This window comes from Protopterus annectens, chromosome 14.part0 (genome assembly GCF_019279795.1).
Source record: "Protopterus annectens isolate FY-2018-M chromosome 14.part0, PAN1.0, whole genome shotgun sequence".
NCBI lineage: Eukaryota > Metazoa > Chordata > Ceratodontiformes > Protopteridae > Protopterus > Protopterus annectens.
In genome coordinates, this window is record NC_056748.1 from 71,205,668 (window position 1) to 71,226,004 (window position 20,337).

Consider the following 20,337-nt stretch of genomic DNA (forward strand, 5'->3'; position numbering starts at 1 on the left):
AGAATTAGACATTTTACCTTCTGTCTGTGTGGGGTGGTAGGTTGGCATAATGTTTAAGGCAGTTACTTTACACACACAGGGTGCTGGGTTTGATTCTCACATGGGGTAATTGGCTAGGCTTAAAATGGCCCAGAAAGGCAGTTAGCCTAGTATTAATCTATGAACCGGTGAGGTAAACACTATTATGCCAACCCCCAAACTGGAAATGTTTAGGTTTGTGCATTGAACTGGTAATGGATGAGACTGCACTATAGTGGGTGTGTGCGTTGTGTACCACTCCTGCCTTTGACTTAAAAAAAAGTGAGCTTCACTATTTTTTCAGCCCAAACAGTAATCCATTTTTTTTCAAGGCTTAATATTTTACAACTTATTTTCTTTGTGTTACCTTCAACCATAGAATTGCTTTCCATTTGTATCTTTGAAATAACACGTGTGCTTGGTTTGGGTATGTCAGAGTTTACATAGAACTCCCGAACAAAAAACAGCTAGTGAAAATGCTAACATTTGTATGAAATTACTTAGACTGCAGCTACTGATATTTAATGTCCTCCAGATCCATTTGGAAATGGAATGTGATAAAGGCTACTGTACTTCACCATTACTACAACATTCAGTATGCAGATGATACTTACCTTAATCTGTGCTGCACAAAACATTCCCACCTTCCTGCAAACAACTCAACTAGCATTCTCTGACAACTACCTTACCAAAGCCCAATTTATCCTCAATCCAAAGAAAACTCAGCTTATGATTACAACCAGTTCTAACAAAAACACTGATAACAGTCAATTCACTATCTACTCCACAAATGCTACTCCAGTGGCACAGGCTAAGCTATTGGGAATAACCATAGACTCCCACCTAAAATTTGATAGGCATCTCAACTTAACTATTAAAAAAGTACATGCCAAACTGGGATCACTCTACTATATCAAACCATTTCTTACCAACAACGCAAGATCAGCCATTGCTCGTTTCCAACTTCTATCCACCCTACTCTATGCATCTCCCATTCTGACTAATCTCAACAAAACTGAACTAAGCAAAATGGAAGCCTGCTGTAACAGAATTGCCCATATAGAACTCATCACTGTACTGCTTTGAGATGGCTCCATTGGCTTGAACTGCCCAACCTACAATAAGCTCTGCCTCTGTCATTCTATTATCTCCCCAATAAGTGTCCTGCCCTCAAAAGCCTAGCACTCAGCCAAAAGGCCTCTTAGATCATCAGGCAAACTGCTACTAGTCACCAATAGCTACAATAACTTTGGAGACACACTATATAGTAGTTCAGTGGCTAGAAAACAGAACTCTCTCACCACTAGCATACAAAACACATGGTCCAAAGCCTCCTTTAAAAATCTCATTAGGCAACATCTCAAGCAAAGTTAGCAGTACAATGACTGCTCCCCAGGCTAGTGAAAGTGGATAAGGTACACATACTAAGCCTAGAGTACTTTATAATAGTTTTCACTCTTACTCTCAAACACTGGCTAATGTACAATATATGTACTGTACCTGTGTACTATGTATGTATTCTACCTGTGTTCCAAATTTCAGCTGTCTACTACAAATCTATTACTTACCTTTAATTTTAAATTAATATTTTCTTGTTTGTTCTCTCCACTATATAACTGTTGATGTGCTGCATACCACTGTAAAAAAACATGTCTATTGTAATTTGTGTGTATACTGATCATGTCTAAATGTAGCTGTAATTGTTTTATGTGGAGCTTTTCTCCCCAGGCTTCTGCTGAGAAAGAGCTTTTTAGCTCAGACACCCCCAGTTAAATATAAAATAAATTACAGACCCCCTTTGTTTTCTACCTTAAACCATGTGCTGTAGAACAAATGCCGACTGAAACTGAAGTGATGTGAGCACATTTAATGATTATGGCTAATCTGTTTGTTACATGGGATAACTGAAACAGATTTTCATTTTGCTGTATACTATTGCAATTATCATGTCTTTAGGAGAAGCTTGTATTTGCACAAGAAAGTAACCTCATTTACTGCAAGACACAAGTGATGCTGAGGGAGGAGATGACACTGAATCAGAAGTAAACAGTTTATCCCCACTAACTCTACTTCAGGGTATGTGGCAAGTTGCTGGCACCATTGGGATTAATCATATATTGTAGTTGTCAAAGTAAATACTCGAACTGAATGTGGAGGACATTTTTTATGTTGAAGTAGTGGGGGTAGGGGTAAATGAAAACATCGCTGCCCCACCTCTTTTTCTTATGCTGTGATGGAGTTGTAACAGCACCTTGCATTGGCATAACTTTAATACATAGACTTGTATGAAGCATATCATTTTAGGGGTTCTTCCTCCATGGGCTAGCTTGTATGATGCATTGGACCTTATATTTCTGTTTATACACACAAATAGTATTTTAGGTGGAGTGAGGATGGTTGTGCCACCCCAGGTAGCTAGCTAGCTTCATAGTTCGCTGGTTCTACATTGCTGAAGTCCATCTAAAACACCAGTGCCAAGCCACACACTAAGCTTTGGATGCATGGACTTCCTATCCTATTACACTCCTAGAACCTGGGAGCTTTTACTTTCAATTTCTCAGTAGTAAGTGGCTAAAACAGGCCCTCAGAAATGGTAATACACAGGTGATTACTTTCATTTCATGCCTAAAAATGTTTTCTTTAGAATGCATTCCCAATCATTAACTGCAGAACCTCTTTTAGGAAGAAGAGGATTGTAATGCACCGTGTGTACAAAACTAAAATCCTCTTAATCATCTTGGTGTGTTACTAGTTGTAAGTGGGTATTCTATACCTTTATGATGCTTTTACTTTTAATTCTGTGCTACAGAACACAGCTTGATGATGCTGTTATTTTATATGCAGGACAAGTTTGTTCTCTACAACTGAATGTGTATATGCTTAAGCTACCTTTTATTAAATGTATCTGTATACCAAACATTTTTGTAACTTTCTTCCTAATGTGTGCAATAAAATATTCATAGGTTGGTACTAGGCTATCAGCCCTAGGGCCTATACAAGCCTAGCCATAACAATTCCCTGGCTATTTCTTCCCACATTATTTACTTTCCTGGACCCCTGTCTAGCAGGGCGACTGACGTGATCCCTGGGGTGAATTTCCTTTCTCCTATCCAATCGTCAAGGTTCCTCTTGAAGAGGACCAAAGAGGCACTCTGCTTGACATGTATGGGCAATCTATTCCAGAGTCTGGGGAGTCTCTGGGTCAGGAACCTATCCCTCCAGCATGTTTTGTTTATTGTGATGACAAGGTTTAGATCCCTGGAGCGTGTAGCTCTGAGGGATTGGGATTTCTTTAAGTGTAGCATGTCCAACAGCTCTGGGTTTGACATGGCCTTGTATGTTAAGCAGAGATCGCCTCTGAGTAGACTATATGCGACAGAGTATAGCTGGAGTTTTTTAAGGCGGTCAGCGTAGGGCATCTGCTTTAAGCCTGTGATTCTTTTAGTGAGGTATTTCTGAGGCCTTTCCAGTTGTTGCAGATGTCTTAAGAGGTACATACCAAATGGGGCGTTGTATTCTATAATGGGTCTGAGGGATGAGTACAGTGGGACAATGACCTCCTTTTTTCTGGATAAAAAGCCCTTCGTGATGAGGTGTGCCACATAGAAGGATTTCCTGGCTGTTGTGGCGATGTGGTTATCGAAGGTGAGACCTCTGTCCCTAAGTCTCTTATCACACTTTTTGTGTTTAGTGTACTGCCACCTGTATGGTAATTCATGGATACATGTTTTTTTCCCCAAAGGGGATAACGATACATTTCTTGGCATTGAGCTTGAGCCCATGGCTCTGGCACTAAGCATCTTGTTTCTGTAAGGCCCTTTTGTAGAGTATCCACATCATTTGGGGATTCAATAATGGCTCCCAGTTTGCAGTCATCTGCAAACTTTGTTAGCCAGAGTCCCTTAGTGTTGACCTGTACTTCAGAGAAGTAGATGCCAAACAAGAGCGGCCCCAGGACTGAACCCTGAGGTACTCCACTTGTCTGGAGCTGGATTTGGAGTCTGCTACTTTTACAGTGTGGGTTCTATCAGTAAGCCATTTAGCAACCCATTGGGTGACATACGAATTAATGCCCAATTTAGTAAGTTTATCTATGATTCCAGAGTGGGGGATGGTGTCAAAGGCCTTGGCAAGGTCTAGATTGGCTGTGTGGACCACCTTACCCTTATCCATGGCTCTGGAGACTGATTCAAAGAAGTCAATCAGGTTCAGGAGACAAGATCGGCCCTTCACAAACCCAAACTGGGTGGGGTCCAGTGTTTGAAGGTTGCCAATGTCTTTGTTTATAAGTTCCATGATAATACGCTCCATGGCCTTGCAGATAAGGCTTGTCAGACTGATGGGACGGTAGTTTCTGGGATCCAAGGTGGATCCCCACTTGTGGATTGGGATAACTGTAGCTCTGTGCCACTCAGTGGGCACGAAACCTGAGGTGAGGCTATGATTAAACATGACACTTAGGTGAGGTGCCAGTTCATATTGTAGTTCATGTAGTACACAGCCCAGGATGTCATCTGGTCCCATGGATGCTGTATTCTTGGCTTTAGGGAGTGCGTTTTGTACCTGTGTGGCTGTTATTACTGGAATTTGGCAATCTTCCGGTATTGAGATGGGCCATTTAGGGGGTGAGAGGGGGGTGAAGTTGGCACTGAATCAAACTGCCAGGATATTGGCAATATCCTTCAGATCAGTATATTTAATGCCATTCTGTTTTAGCTCAGAGCAGATCTGAGCATTGCCATTTAAATTCCTGACCTAGTTATAGAATGCTTTGTGGTTGTCTTTAGAATCTTTGGCAATTTTATTTTCGTAACTAGCTTTGGAGGATTTTATGAGGCATCTCAGTTTCTTACTGAGGCTAGTAAGGGAGTTTTTTTGCATCCTGGGATTTTCCTCTTTTCTGCAAAAGTTTCTTCCTTTTGTTGTAAAGTTTGTTTATGGCAGGGGACCACCAGATTGGCTTCCTTTTTTTTTGGATGAGAGCATTTTGGTTCCATTTGGGATGGCACAATTCATGCATGAGTGGATGTACTCGTACAGTGCCTTAGTGTAGGATTCAGCAGTTGAACTTTCAGTTTCCATCTGCATGGGTGTCATGAAGTTTGTCACTTCTGACTTGAGTAGCATGAAGTTGGCTTTGGAGAAGTTTTTTTATGGTGGTTTCTTTACTGGGGGGTGGGATGTGGATGTTAAGGGTGATTAGCTTATGGTCAGACCTGACTAATGAGGGGGTGACCATAGGTATGGAGCATTGATTTCCCATGTTGGTAATGACCAGGTCTAGGATATTGGAGCCCGTGATGGGACTATGGATTAGTTCATCCAGGGCGTTGGAATTTATGAATTCCAAGAACCGTTGCGCAAAGGTGTTGGGACATGAGTAGTTTTCCCAGTTAATGGCAGGGTAGTTAAAAATCACCCAGTATTAGGGTGTTTGGTTCTATCTTAATATTTTCCAGTATGTTTAGAAAGGTGTAGTGAGAATCCCTTTTATCATATTACACAAGATTGAGATACATTTGTTACTGCTGGCATATCTGACAGATGATGCACAACCAGGCTTTATGACCTAGAAAATTACACTTTAACAGACAAGCTTAAGCAACAATATCAAAAAGTAAGAACCCCCTCCCCAATCAGGAAAAACGTGCATCAGCTCATTCACCTCAACATCAACCTCATACAATTTCCTTTCCTTCAGTTTGATGGTGCTACCTTTGCCAATGAAGGTGATGAGTAGCACTTCTATTTTCGTTATGCTTTAGACTGGTCTGTATTGACACAATCCTCAAATTACTTATACTCAAACTCAGGGCTAATAACACTAGATAATATCCCACCTCAGTTTCTGTGACTATTAGGAAAGTCCAAGTGAGCAGAGGCCCTAGGAGAAAAGCCCTGCATTATATATTTGTAGAGGCAATTAGCATGTAGGAAAAATACAAAATTTAATATAGGGGTTTCAGAAATGTACAGGTAATCATAATGTGCACACTGTATGGTAAATTCTGTGTGTTGACTCTTGCACATCTGTAAAACACAAGTATTAATTTAGCAGTCTGTTTATAATTTAAGTATACAGCTATCAAGTTAGGCATGTGCATGTTTTGTCCACATAAACCAAACTCCATAATTGTGAATATTTTTATATTTTCCATTTGACTGCATGAGATTAGGAGCGAGTAATGGGATTGATACAGAGAGAGGGCCATTTTAACTACATTTTCAATGAGATGTTTTTTTCTGGTATCTCTAAGGATTGGTTTCCAAAGTTCAGCAATATGTAGTGTATATCGATCACTGTTAATTAAGATGTTTGTATTTAATAAAAAGCCAAACAAAACTAAAGTGTTTCAGTAAGTGCAGTTCTTCAAGGTATCAGTTTTGTATGTGGCTGGTGATATAACATTTTTGGAGGGGGTATTGTACAGGTAATGTTAAAGTAAGTATGGGCTCATAGATCAGATAGCTTTAATCAGTTAAGGGAATGAATTGCAATAATGATGTGTCCAGGTGAAATGGTTACTTGTAAACTTTTATTTTCAGATTGCTCCAGTTTGACTAGCCAAGAGGACTTTAAGTCAGTGAAAATTGATGAAGGAAAGAGAAATTCAAATAAATCATGTGCCATCTCAGCAAGAACAATTTTCAGACTGGATCCACAGCATCCACCCACCCTACTAATATCAATGCATTCTGCATATCCTGTGCTGTGAACCTCCTGAACACAGCCATTTGTGAGCTTTGATCACTCTCCAAAAAAGACCTGGATCATGCACTCCACCAAGGGCAGCTGTCTAAATTTGTCTTTCCGCTCTCATATTTACCAGGTCCTTACACAGTACATCTGAAATGGATTGGGATCAAATGGTGGCATTTTTGAAGGCTAGGATTGAAATGGGTGGCATCCCATAATCTGTTTCACTGCAGATTGGGTTGGCTAGCATTCTATACCAGTTGCTTCTGTGGCCGAAGTTTCATAGCTGATACGTCTAGAACCTGTGAGTACAGAGACTTCAGTGGTGGCTATTTTGCATCCAAATGATCTGACACTTTTGGCAACATCCCTCTGCTCCAGTTCACTTAGGAGTCGTCTTTTTTTATGTGTTGGGAATCTTAAGCATTTGAGGTGGCAGCTCCAAGTTATCTGGGTTTCCTGCACCAGCACTTCCGCTGTCATGGATTCTGACAAGAACTGACACTGCTCCAATGCTGGGGTCAAAGAACTGAAAATGGGAGACAGTAGAGCATTTGTGGAAAATAACTATTCACTGTACACCTGGCAGAAGAGTAAATTTATTCCATTAATCAGGGAATGTTGAGAAGCAGGAGTGAGATTCAAACAAGGTGGAAATGATGAAATAAAGTTCTCTCTATTATTTTTCAAGTGTAATGCCTGTTTTTTTCTGTTCTTTGCTTCTTCTCATTGTTCAGTTTTACGAAATGTAGGCATTGCTCTGTTTAAAAAAAAAAAAAATCATGCCTGGTCAGAAAGAGTATGATGCAAGAAAAACTGGTGTGCTTTTTCTCATTCATGCATAGGGAGTTGACTAGATTAAGGGCCTTGGCTTGATTTAGTAACAAGAGAAAACAAATAAATAGAAAAGAATATTGAATATAACAAAGTTTTCTTACACCAAGTACAGAGACACAACAAGCATTTACTTATTTATCTGGTTCTCGTGGCTCCATGGAGAAAATCTGAAGTAGATCAATAAAAACAGAACACCTTTTTTGCAACAGCTTTCTTTCAATGACTAGGAGATGATTTCTGAAAGCATTTAAGTGTTTTCCCTTTCTGGGACAACAATAAAGACAAAAACAGCACGCAGCAGAAGCACAGGATGTACCATTTGTCTTAGCATAGATAACCTTCCTGTTAAGTTAATCCAAGTCTCTCAGCATGGCTGTCAGTTTGGGACAATTGTTCTTATTAGGAGATTAAAACTTCAGTATTTGAAGCTGTACATAATTTTGTAGTTAATATTAAGTTAATAGGTTTTGGGTGTGTATATGTTTAGGGTTTTTCAATAAAACAAAAGGTTTTGTAAGATGTGACATAGGATCAACTGGATATGACCAAAAAAAACTGTATAAAAGGGCAACCTGCCAAACAGTGTGCATGCAACACAAAGCTGTTACAAATAAAAGGTGTGAATATAAAATTTTAACATAATGACCCCTTTGATGTTAACTTTAAATGTCAATGGTCTTGTGTATATATATATATATATATATATATATATATATATATATATATATATATATATATATATATATATATACACACACACACACACACAAAAAGAAACAGAAGTGAACTATACTAAATAATGTACAGTGCAAACAGCTATGGTACAGAAGACACACTTGGAAAGAACTGAACAAGTGAATTTGATAAAAGTTTTCATGACAGTTATTCAGCGGAATACCTGGGACAAAGGAAAAGAGGAGTACTTGTATTAATTGCAAGAGGAGCTCCAGTAGTGATAGAAAAGAATAATTAAAAAAAAAGATAATGATGGTAGATTTGTAGTACTAAGGGGCTACTGGCATCTATTTATATTCCACCTAAAACTGCTAAAATGGAGCTTAAGAAAATTCTGGGAGAAATAATCCATTTTCAGCAGGGAATATTACTTATAGGTGGGGACTGGAATTTGATTTGCATCAGTGAAGATGTGTCAGGGTGGGGTGGGGGGACCAGAACGGAAAATAAAAGGAGAGTAAATTTATGAAGGAATTTCATGAAAATATTTGACAAGGAAGATGTTATTTCAGTTGTAGTAGGAGTTCAGAGTGAATTTACGTAATATTCTCCAGGATATAAAAACTGGACTAGGGTACATAGAACTTACATTTTCACAGGAACATGTGCATTTATTTAATTGAAAGTTTTGATACACATCCAATAAGTGTCAGATCACGTCAATAATAACAAAAATAAGAGAGACACTGGTGCTTTCCCCACCTATCTGTTGAAAAGGGAGGAATTTTAAGGAATGGGTTGTGGAAATTATTCAGAAGTTACTACAGAAGAAAGAAATTTCTTCTGAAAATTTGGCTAGAGAATGAGATAAAAGTAAAGTGGAGTTTAAAAATAGGGTGGAAATAAAAAGAGAGAGATATGGTTAAGAAGTAAAAAGAATTATTTAGAGGGACTGACAAATGTTAAGTATTGCAGAATATGGGGGAAAACAGCACAAGAAAGGGAGAAACTGCAGAATGTTAAACAGAAATTAAGGGATTAACTTGTTAACATGCACGAGTTTAGAAAGACTGCTGTTAAGCAACTGTTTTTCGAGAACTCTAGAGCACAACTTTTAGAGCAACGACTCAGTTAACAGAAAGTAAAAAGGGGCTGTTCCAAGCTTAGGGAGCCTATAACAAGGAAGGTAACAAAAGATCCTGTACAGGTATTACAAATATTAGGAAATTCTATGAAAATCTGTATAAATCTGAGAAATATGGAAATCAAGAAAAAGGTATAAATAGAAATGTTTATGGAAGAATTAAATACACCAAGGTTAGGCTAAGAAGAAAGGAGATAAAAATGGTGATGTACAACAACTCTACAGGAAAGTTCCCAGGAATAGATGGTGTTCCTGTGAAAGTTTGGAAGCTAGGAGGGGAAAAAAGTTAAAGATCGGGAAGGTTTTAACAGGGTGAGAAGCACAAACATCCTGGAAGAATATTGTGGTGGCTGTAATACCTAAAGAGGGAAAAGATGCATCAGATCCAGCTTCATATAAACCCATTTAAAATTTGAACCATGATTATAAAACATTTGCATCTATAATGGCTAAAAGAACAGCAAAAGTGGTGCCAAAATTGATCGATATGGTTTTGTGGAGGTGAAGAATACATGTGACAGCATTAACAGAACAATGGTGATCCAGACAGAAGCAGAATGTAAGAAAATACCACAGTTGCTGGTGAGAGTCTTGATGCAGAGATCGCATTCGACAGATTAAGCTCGGATTTTATGAGCAGGGGAATAGAAGCATTTGCATTCCTGGATAAAATTATAAGGTTGATTAGGAGGATATGTGAGGGATCCGAGGTGAAACAAAATGGGTGGGCTCCTCTCCGATTATTTCTGTTTGAGCAGAGGAACCAGGCAAGGGTGTCCTCTTTCTCCTTTGTTATCTGCACTATATTTAGACCATTGGCAAACAGAATAAGAAACTTGAAAATTCAAGGATATAATTGTCACAGTAGTACAGAAAAAACAGCTGTATTTGCAGATGATATTTTAAGCCTGATAAAACCAGAAAATAATACATCAGTGTTTTAGAACATTTTGAGACAATTTCAAGTCTTTTTTGGATACAAAATTAATGAAGCCAAAACAAAGTTAATAACTGTAAACTATGTACCCATACATGAAATGGTTCAGCAACATCCATATTTATGCAAACATGATAAAATTAAGTAGGAGTATGGATTAAAATGGATTCTGTTCTGGCAGCTAATGCCATGTGGGAAGAGACAAAACAAAAGATAATACAAAAACTGAGAAACTGGAAACTCTGGTTCATGGACAGCAAGATACAAGCAGTGAAAATGCTTTAGTCCTTTTAGAAACATGCCTGACCTGTGTATAAAACTATCAACCAGATAAGTTGTGGATAGCAATTAATAAAGAGCGAAAGGATTTTAGGAGGGGAAGACAAGAGTCAAGTGGGATATGCTGATTCTTCCATCAGAACAAGGTGGCTTTGGAGTACCTAATTTGAAGGGGTATTTCAAACCTACACAGTTAAGGCTCCTATACATAGCACAAGCAGAAAGCTATAATTCAAAGTGGAAAGGGATGATGAAAAAGAGGGGCGAAGCTCAAGAAACAAGGAGAGACTGGGATTTTGGATGCAGATCCTTAAGGAGAATAGCAATAAATACAGATTATTATATTCATAAGGTAGCAGGAAGTATTCATAGAACTAAGCCAACATGGGAATGGAGAAAGGAGATTATGACAATAGGGTGACTGCAATTAAGGATGCAGACAATAGGCAAAAGGGGGTGGACTCTATTGGAGAAAAATGGGAGGGGAAGCAAGGTATTGGAACCAAATAATTAGAGGGGGGGGTAATAGAATGGGAAAAGACCAAGAATTTATTTGGACTGCAGGCGAGAGATTGATATCTATCCTTGATAGGGAGGGCAAAGTATAGGCAAGAAGAAGGAAATTGAGGGAGGGCAAAGTATAGGCAAGAAGAAGGAAATTGAGGGAGGGCAAAGTATAGGCAAGAAGAAGGAAATTGAGGGATCCTAAGTGAAAGACGAGCACATGTGCAGTTTTTTTGTAGAATCGAGAACAGAAGCTGCTATTAAATCAGAGGAGGTTACAAAGGATTGGGAAGACAGACTGGATAATCAGTTTGCAAAGAAACAATGGGGGATATATTGAATGTCTCCCAAATTTGCAACAAAATCTAAAAGATTTAGAATCTTTGCTTAGATAGATATTTTTTATGCCCCAAGTAGACTCCAGAGACTTTTTCTTCCAGTAGATAACATGGAGGTGTGAGAGGGAAGAAAGAGGTAATTGGGGAACCTACTTTTTGGGACTAAATGAGTTGGCAGACTAATAATTACATGCAGTCTACTCTATTGGCAATACTGAGTGAGCAAATGAATATAACAAGGAAATTATTTTTTTCATCTATGATACAGAGTTAGAATTGCCTACGGCCTTGCTGAGTCTAATTATGGTGGCTGCCAAAACAGCAATTACTAGAAAATGGAAATCAAGTCTAAACCAACCGAACTAGAAGTAGTGAATATAGTAAGAGAAATAAAACTGGAAACAAGATCTTTAGAAAAGGGTAGGAACAAACTACATAGAAAAAAATGGGACTTCTGACAACATACATGCAGAATAAAGTTTTGGAGGAGGAATGAAGTTTAAAAGATGGCAGGATTTGAATGAGCTATGTAATGTTCGACGGACGAGTGGACAGATAAGTGATGTATAATGTCTGCAACTAAACTAGTTAAATATAGTTGATCATTTATACATATGTAAAACTGCACATGTCAAAAGTGATTTTTTTAAGCAAGAAACATCAAATTAACAGCCTGAATTAAACCCCTAGCCAGGCCCAGTAAACTACTCCCATTTAAAGAAATTTGAGAAGTAGATATGCTTGGTTTTCTGTTTCTTTTTGACAAGAAAAATTGGGCCAACTATGTTATGAAGTTTCCCCAGTGATGGGCACAGTATTCTAATACAACATGGAAACCTTCCCTGTTACCTCTCCCAGGAATGACTTAAGAGTGGCTCTCCCCCAATTCATAGTAGCTGTAGGTACTACACCAGAGGTATCTGGGTAAAAGATGATTGGTCTGAGGTACAGCAAATGGCCATAGCAAAAAAAAATCACCTACCTGCAGCGGAGCCAAATTGCTTGCCTGCTGTGAAGACACAGGCTGATTGCTTAACTTTTACTTTTTTGTGGCTGGAAGAAAGGAGGACAGTGGTAGTGGTAGTCTGTTCCATGTTTAAGCTGAAAATGGTGCCTTTCTCCTGGGGAAGACGAGCAGAAAATGCCAGTAAAACTACCAGTCCATAAAAGTTCTTTTGAAAATGTTTTTAGTTAATTAACATTGACTATTTCATTTAAAAGTACATTACAATCTCAAGACAGTCTATTGCAACACCCCTAGCTTACGTTCCTGAACAGGAAAGTAATAAAACATCTATACATATAAGAAAATGGAAGTTTTTTTTTCCCTATAGCGACTTATCTGCCAAGCACAAGCCAACTGTTGATACCCAAAAGCTTCAGAACAGCGTACTCTTCAGAGACAGTAAAGCTCTGGAGGGCATCATGCCCAAACTTGTATTTTCATCAGCTCAGCTTGAGCTGTTTCATAATTTGGGTTTGTGGATGGTGCCATGAAGCTCTGGAAGCTGGCTGGTCAGATACAACCCATACAGCTAAGGCTACTGCAGCAGTGATCAGTATGATGAACATAAATTGTTTTTGAATATGTAATGGCTATGCCATCAGTACAATTGTTACAAATGGTAATTAGCAGGAGATGCCATCTTCTGTTCTTCCAGCCAGGACCTTGCACTATCATATCCATCTACTTCGACTTATAGGAAGTCGCTGTTAGGCAGATCTGACCTGGGTCAACTACAGCTACTCAAAACTCTTGTGCTTCCCCATCCCAAGATGCACGTCTTCCTCTGTAACTCTCAGATCTGGTTTAGCAACCAGACAAGCTCTCCAACACTCACAGATAACTGGAAAAAAATAACCTACTTTTCTTTGAGTTCTCTTCAGGACTGGCTGTCATTTTTTTTTTATTCTACATTCATCTTTCTTTCCATCCATAAAAGTGAAAATATTCTCTTTCCTGACCTCCTTCTGGTCGACTGTTTAGGCCTATTCCAAATTTGTTGTCTATTTTCATTACAATGTCTGTGCTTTCTGCATATTTCTGTAATGCGTAACTGTATAGTATTTTTTTTCTTTCATTTTTGCTCTCTTTACTAATGAGCAATTGGGCTTCAAGAAGTCCGCCCAGTGTGGCCACAAGATACCACTGATTTGTGAGGTATGCCTGTGGCTAGAGCATCTGGATGCCTCATGACATTTGCAAAGCCTTCCACCCATGGTCTTTACAGGAGCATGAAAAAGTCATTTGAAAGGACTTTTACCATCTACATCTAAAGACAAGGGAGACATACCACTCAAATGTCCAAATTTATGTTTCATATTTTGATCTGGTCCTCATAAAATGTATAGTTTTCTGGCAATCACTGAGAATTGCAGCCTCTAAATAATGACTCACATTTGAGTTTTAGATTTTATATCATTTTGAAAATGCATGCTAACACAAAAACTGTTATTCTAGTAACCTTCTATGTTTCCAAGAGCACTATTTAGAATATGTCCCTATGTTTGGCCTTTTGCCCCCCTCCCCCATTATTTTAGGCTTTGTCCATATTTCTTGCTATGAAAGGTTGAGAGGTATGAAAACAGAAGAACTGCAATACAGAGAATATTTAAAACAGCAGACCACACTTGCGTGGTTCTCTCTCCCCCTACAAAAGTCTCCGGAATGGAGACTTTATGACAGTTTCCAACACCATTATTTCACTGGGACCAGGCCTGACGCATGCCATTGTAATTCCACACGGGTTTCTATTATGTTATCAAAAGATAACGTACTCAAATGATCAAAACTTCAAAATGGCAGCATTTCGAAGATCGCATTGTGTGATCGCAGTACAGTGAGGATTGGAATATTTGCCCTTTCCTCACTGTAGTATATCTTGCAGTTGGAATATATATTTAGCGGGGGGTGTGGGGGCTGCAGCCCCCACAATACAAGCTTCGAAATGCTGCCATTTCGAAGTTTTGATCGTTCGACAACGTAATATGAACCCATTCCACCTTACTTCTCAAAAAGGTCTACAGCAGTTGCTCCTCAGAAGCTATCAAGATGTTTTGTCTTTTACCCTCCTTTCTTAGGTCCACAAGATCTGTTTAAAGTTCCTCTCACATATATTAGGACAGCATGATGACAGTCTTTACCAAGGCTCATATTGAAGTGTGTGTGTGTCACCTCATCCCTCTAGGTTTCTGGAGGTGGGCTGGGTAGGCCTTACGACTAAGATGATGATTCCTCAGCACTTTGATACCAAAGGTGTCACAGCACCTTCTGCACCATCAGTTTTATCTGGTCACCATCATCAACCCACTTTTCTACATAGAGTTGGAGTGTCACATGAACTGTTGTCACCTCTGTCAATTCAGTGCCATTCCTACCTTATTTGAGAGTCACAGGTCTACTCTCATGCTATCCATTCATCTCTTTGCTGGACAACCTTGTTTCCCCTTGCCTTTCTCATGTCTCTCCCAAATAAATGTTTGCCAAACCTTCCGCATTCCTGCCCATATGGCTGAATGAAATTCACTAACTTAGTCATTGATAAAGCACACCAATCCACAGCTTCCCTGTCAAGGCAAAACAAGTCTGTCCAAGAATATGATTCTCAGATTCATTCATTTGGCTAGCCCTACAGAGTATGACTGCATCACTATTAACACCATTTCACTTTACACCTCATCCAAGATTTCCTAGTTATTTAAATTCCTTATATGCACACTTCTAAATGATCACTACTAACAAATTACTAGTATACGAATCCTCCTATACATTAAGAAGTAACGCTACTGTTATGCTAGTCTCTTCCTGACCACATTACAAAATTACAGAATATTTCACACGAACTTTAAATATATACAGCCGGAAAACAAATACACATGCTTCAGATATGCTGACTAACGTTTGTAGCTTTGATGCAATTGCACATTCTGTGATCTGTTACAGCTCTTTACTTTTGGATACCTTTGCTCACCAGTGGTGACAACCGTTATTGGAATAGGCTGCATAATTAAGAAGAGGTTGCAATCTGATATACTAGTCTTGTGATAACCATTAACATTACATGGCACCAGATGAAACCTTATTTATGTTCCGCCCTGACATTCTTAGAAAGTAATAAAGACCTGGAAGGTTCTGTTAAACAGTATTTTAAAAGGAGGGGAAGCAAAAACATCCTGGAAGAAAGTTGAGATGGTTGTAATACCGAAAGATGGTAAAGGCCCATCGGATCCAGCTTCATACAGGCCCATTTCAATTTTAAATTATGATTAGAAAGTGTTTACAATCTATAACGGTTGCAGATTATAAAGTGTTTATAATCTACAATGGTTGTAAGATGGATCAATTTAGTTTTGTGGAGAGGAGGCAAACATTTCTCTCTGTGGCACAAGGTGCAAGTAGACTGACTTAGAGATACTTGTCAACATTAACAGAACAATGATGATCCAGAAGGAAGCAGAATGTAAGAAAATACCACTGCTGATGGTGGGTCTTGATGCAGAGAAAGCTGGAATTTTACATGTAGGGCAATGGAAGAACCTGCATTCCCTAAAATAACAAGGTTAACGAGGAGACTATATGATGGATCTGAGGAAAAAGTTAAAATAGGAGGGCACCTCTCCAATCAGCTATGTCTGAACAGAGGAATCGGGGAGACGTGTAATTTTCCCCCTTATGTTATCTGTGTTATATTACAGCCACTGGCAAAAAGAAAGGGAGTCAGAAATTCAAGGACATAATCAGTATAGTAATCAAGAAAAGTTAGCTTTATTTGCAGAAGTTATTCTACACCCAGTAAACCAGAAAAGGACATCTCAGTGTTGCAGAACATTCCGAGACCATTTCACGTTTTTTCAGGACATAAAATTAATGAAGATTAAACAAAGGCTATAGCTGTAAACTGTGCCCACACAAACTGGTTCAGTAATACCCATATTTATGGGAACACAATAAAATGAAGTATTTAGAAGTAATGAGTTACAAAATATTCTGCTTTTGTGGCTAAGAATATATGAGAAGAGACTAAACAGCATACTACAAAAACTGAAGCTCTTGTTTATGGATAGCAATATAAAAGCAATGAAATATTTTAGTCTCTCTAATTTTATATACAGGTCAGGCATATTTTTATCAAACACACTAGAAGTTGGGGATTAATTAAAAGTTACAGGATTTTATCGGGAAGGGGCAAGTGTGATTAGTTGATCCTTCCAACAGAATAAAGTAGTTTAGGATTAACTGACTTGAAAGGACATTTTACAGCTACACAATTATGCAAAGCACAAGCAGAAAGGGATTATGAAAATGCAGAAGAGAAATAGAGTGGATTTTGGATGAAGATCCTTAAGGAGAATAACAGCAGCCATAGAAAATATTAAAAACTAAGCCAACACGAGAATGAACAAAGGAGATTTTTGCCGATGGGAATGACTGCAATTAGGGGTACACAAAACAGGCAAGATGGGGCTGGCATTTACTTGGAAAAAAAAACTGACACAGGAACGAAAGTACTGGGAGCAAATAACTAGATAGGAAAAGGCCAAAAAGACATCTGGACTGCAGGCTAGAGACTGCCTTCCCCATCAGGGATTGATATCAGAGTATAGGCAAAGGGATAAGAGAACCCCAAGTAGAAGATTTGCTCTGGTAGAGTTTTCAGCTGAATCTAGAACTGAAGCTGCTGTTAAAAAAAGGGATAGGGGGTTTTGCTTGGAAGTATACCCAAAGCAGACCAAAGAATTTTTCGCCAGGTAAATGGCAAATGTTGGAAGTGTGAAGGGGAAGAAAAAGGTAACTGGGAACATATGTTTGAGGGGTGTAATGAGATGGCAGACAAAAAAATTCCCTACAGAATACTATGTCAAACATATATTGCCTAGCAAATGGGTGTAACTAAGGAAATTTGTTTTTGAGCTGGGATACAGGATCTGAATTGCCTAGACGTAGTAAGGCTTTGTTAAGTTTAATTATGGTGGCTGACATAAAAGCAACTACTAGAAAATGGATTTCAGAGTCTAAACCAACTGTATTTGAAGTAATGAATATTTTAAGAGATAAAATAACTGGAACTGGGGTATTTAGAAAAGGTAAGAGAAATCACATAAAAAATTGAAACTAGAAGAACAATGCATGCAAAATAATGTTTTGGAGGGGTGAGGTTTAAGGGAAGGCAGGAATTGAACAAATTTATGTAATACTGGATTGACGACAGTTATACAAAAACATATGTGATGTATAATGTTTGTAACTGCGAACATGTTAATACAGTTTGCTTTCTTTTATACAAATGCCTTAACTGAAATTTCAATAAAGGCGTCGAACAAAGGAGTTCAAATAACTGTTTATGCCTATATAACACAGCAACAGACTACCAATTTGAGGACTCCTATGACTCAATCACAGAGCTGTTCTAGATTTACTGAGAGAGTCTGTTTTAACATGGGCAAAGCAGGTGTATTAACTAATTTATTGATAATGGAGCAAAGAATTTTAAGTATATGAAATAAATACAGACTTGTTTTGTTGTTAGGGAAATTTTAAGCTAATTTCAGAAGAATTAAAACGATGCCTCAAAGCAGAAATGACAATCAAGCAAATTAGTTGAATAGTAAGCCTCATGCTCTTATGTAGTTACATCTTTTAAGAGTAATACTTTCTACTAAATATGCAAAGCACAAGGTACTTTTTAATCATTTCATAGAGACAACACAGAAATTAAGCAAATGTTAAAATATTTGCATGCTGAAGCACCAATGCTTACCTATTTGTGGACACAGTTAAAATGCATAATACGGTATTGTGAAAAGCTGTTGCTATCTGGTTCTCCCTGTTATTCTGCATGCATTCTGCCCAGTTGTCCAAATCGCAAACAAACATTTAGGGCAGATTATGCTGCTTTGTGAATACAAGTATACAAAACAGTTTGTTTCAAATTATCCCTGTTCGTAGTGCTAATAACTTAGGTTTTAAAATTCCTTTCATGCATGCAGTGTCAAAGCAAGGAGTACTGTTTTGAGAGTGGAAGTGCTGTTTTACATACAGTTTGACAGCTATGACAGATGTTCATCTAGATATGCTTGGGCTGAAGAGAGGATACTGGAAAACTTCTATAGATACAATGCTTCATGACATTGCAAACATATTTGTAAAGGTTTGTGGTCTAATTTTGGTAGACTCTCTTAAAAAAAGAAATCCAAATAGAAGCTAGAGAATCTTTCACAATTTACATAATGATTGGTAAGTGCAGACTAAACCTGGGCTGACAAACAAATGCATACCACACATTAAAGGAAAACTACATCCTAAATGCAACAGTTCCTCTGTACACACCGGGTGGGACTGAATGACATCTCACAATACTTAATCTGACTCCCTTCACCATTTCACCTGTAGCATCTTGGGATCTTTGCACAGCAAAACAAATGCAGCAAGCCCATCATGAGTGGACAGATTATCCGCTGTGGCGACCCCTAACCGGGAAAAGCCGAAAGAAGAAGGATCCATGTTGTCATACAAAGCTGAATTATTCTTCGGCATTCCTGCAGCCTTAAACCTATTTAAACTTTTGTAATCTTACTGTGACTAAACCAGATGACCACAACTCCTCAATTAATTAATGAAGCTGCTACACTAGTTCAGGAAATACAACATGTTAACTGGGTCAGAAAAGGTGGAAATGGGCCAATACCCAAAGCATCACAAAAAGTGTGTGTGTGAGATCTCAGCTATTTCTTTATCATACTTGTAAGGACTTTTTTTTTTCAAACTGTGCAATGTAGGCAATAAGTATGCAACAGTCAATGCAAAAGGGTCACCAACTTTTTTACCAGGGGGTTATCAAACTTAACGGCATATCTCACTACTTCCACTCCCAAGTGAACAGGATTGTGATCTGCATCATCATCTAACCAGCTGTGCCCTCAATGCATTATGGGCAAAAAGCTTTCCATAAAAACAACATCATGTTCATAGGTAGGTACTAGAATATCGGCCCTAGGGCCTATACAAGCCTAGCCAAAAAGATTCCCTGGCTATTGCTTTCCACAAATATTTACTTTCTTGGACCCCTGTCTAGCAGGGCTACTGATGTGATCCCCAGGGGGAATTTCCTATCTCCCATCCAATCATCAAGGTTCCTCTTGGAAGAGGGCCATTGAGGCGCTCTGCCTGACATGTATGGGCAGCCTATTCCAGAGTATGGGGAGTCTCTGGGTCAGGAACCTATCCCTCCAGCAAGTTTTATTCATCGTGATGACAATTTTAAGATTCCTGGAGCATGTGGCTCTTAGGGATTGGTATTTCTTTAGGTCTAGCATGTCCAACTACTCTGGGTTTGACATGGTCTTGGACATTAGGCAGAGATCGCCCCTGAGTAGGTGATATGCGACACAGTTGGAGTTTTAGATGGTCAGTATAAGGCATCTGCTTTAGGTAAGTGATTATTTTTGTGAGATATTTCTGCATTCTTTCCATTTGTTGTAGATGTCTTGTGAGGTACATACCAAACAGGGCATTGAATTCTATAATGGGTCTAATGAGGGATGAGTACAGAGGGACAATAACCTTTTTTCTGGATGAAAAGCCCTTAGTGAGGAGGTGTGCCACGTAGAAGGATTTTCCAACTGTTGTGGCTATGTGGTTATCAAAAGTGAGACCACTGTCCACCTGTGTCCCTAGGTCTCATCGCACTTCTTTCGGGGTTTAGTGTACTGCCACCTATGTGGTAGTTCAACATGTACATGGTTTTCCCCATAGGGGACAACTATGCATTTTTTGGCTTTTAGCTTGAACCCATGACTCTGGCATCTGTTTCTGTAAGGCCCATTTGTAGTATATCCACATCATTTGGGGATTCAATAATGGCTCCCAGCTTGCAATCATCTGCGAACTTTGTAAGACAGAGTCCCTTAG

The 20,337-nt window shown here is 38.7% G+C and overlaps 1 long non-coding RNA gene across 1 annotated transcript in view; it reads right to left on the minus strand.

Annotated features, from left to right (window-relative positions):
• Positions 1–6,534: 6,534 nt before the first annotated feature.
• The window catches only part of LOC122788775, a 29,607-nt gene continuing 15,804 nt past the window's right edge, over positions 6,535–20,337 (minus strand). Inside the window, exon 2 of the long non-coding RNA XR_006362728.1 lies at positions 6,535–7,475. This is a non-coding gene — a long non-coding RNA (uncharacterized LOC122788775). The remainder of the gene's footprint in view (positions 7,476–20,337) is intronic.